Source organism: Penaeus chinensis, chromosome 16 (assembly GCF_019202785.1).
Source record: "Penaeus chinensis breed Huanghai No. 1 chromosome 16, ASM1920278v2, whole genome shotgun sequence".
Taxonomy (NCBI): Eukaryota; Metazoa; Arthropoda; class Malacostraca; order Decapoda; family Penaeidae; genus Penaeus; species Penaeus chinensis.
This window is the reverse complement of record NC_061834.1, coordinates 16956010-16957662: the sequence shown is the minus strand read 5'-3', so window position 1 is coordinate 16957662 and position 1653 is coordinate 16956010. Positions and strand designations below refer to the sequence as shown.

Here is a 1653-nt window from a genome sequence, read left to right as displayed (position 1 = left end):
CCTAATTGACTTATTACTCAAGGCATAATCTCCACTCACATTTTTTATTATTCTATCTGTTCTTTTAACTTCAGCACTTCTAACTTTATTTTACTACCTACGAATTCCTTCAACAGCCTTTACAATTTCAAGTCACAAAACCAAATGAAGTATAAAATTAACAACCTCATCTTATTTAACATCTATGTTAAACTTTAACATAGCTCCCAGTTTATTCATAATTATCTTGTAAAGCTTTAACTTATTTAAATTTATAGCCTTCAAAACTATCAAAATGAGTAAAAATCTCCTAAGCTTTAAATAAATCTTATTTGAGCTCCGGCTTTCTACGCATCTTCAGAATTGCAGTCTGACGTCTTATTTCTAATTTCCACTACAAAGCCATGATAAAAGGACATTTCTCCGTATATAGAGTTATAGTCTATCGCCTACAACTCAGCCATTTTATCCAACGCAACGATGATTATTTTCTGCAAATCATGAAGACATTTGAAACTCTGTATTCCATTTTCGGAGCTTGAGCTGGAATAGTAGGTACTGCCCTCAGACTTATTATCCGTGCTGAATTAGGTCAACCGGGAAGCCTTATTGGAGATAACCAAATCTATAATGTTGTAGTTACAGCCTACGCTTTCGTTATCATTTTCTTTATAGTTATACCCATTATAATTGGGGGATTTGTAAATTGACTAGTCCCTTTAATGTTAGGTGCTCCAGATATAGCTTTCAATCGAATAAACAATTATAAGCGTCTGACTCTTATCTCCTTCATTAAACACTACTTCTATCTAGGGGTATGGTTGAAAGAGGAGTAGTAACAGGATGAACTGTTTACCCTCCTCCATCCGCCAGTATTGCTCACGCTGGAGCCTCAGTAGATTCAGGAATTTTCTCACACACTCATCAATTTTAGGGGCCGTTAATTTTGTAACTGTTATTAATATACGATCCACAGGAATAACTATAGACCGAATAACTCTTTTTGTTTGAGCAGTATTCATCACTGCCTTATTACTTTTAGTATCATTACCAGTTTTAGCAGGGGCTATTACCATACTTTTAACAGACCGAAACCTAAATACCTCAGTTTTCGATCCAGCAGGAGGTGGAGACCCAGTTTTATATCAACTCTCATTTTGATTTTTTTGGTCATCCGGAAGTTTACATTTTAAGTCTTCCTGCTTTCGGAATAATTATTCCGAATAAAAAAAAAAAAAACCATTTGTAACATAGGAATAATTGATGTTATATTAGCCATTGGTGTATTAGTATTTGTAGTGTGAGCACACCATATATGTATAGTAGGTATGGATGTCGACACACCTGCCTACTTCACATCTGTCATAATAATTATTGCTGTCCTTACAGGTATTACAAATTTTAGTTGATTCGGAACACTCCACGGTATTCAGCTAAATTATAGTCCTTCCTTAATCTGGGCTCTAGGATTTGCATATTCATTTACAGTAGGAGGTGTTACAGGAGTTGTTTTAGCTGATTCATCAGTTGATATCATTTCACATGACTCCTACTATGCTGTAGCTTATTTCCATCATGTTCTTTCAGTATTCGGTATTTTTGCTGATAATGCTCATTGATTTCCCTTACTTACAGGTCTCACTTTAAATCCAAAGTGATTAAAAATCCACTTTT

At 34.7% G+C, this 1653-nt stretch overlaps 1 pseudogene; it reads left to right on the top strand.

Annotated features, from left to right (window-relative positions):
- The first annotated feature begins 479 nt into the window (after positions 1 to 479).
- LOC125033235 lies at positions 480 to 1140 on the top strand (annotated as a pseudogene).
- The last annotated feature ends 513 nt before the right edge of the window (positions 1141 to 1653 follow it).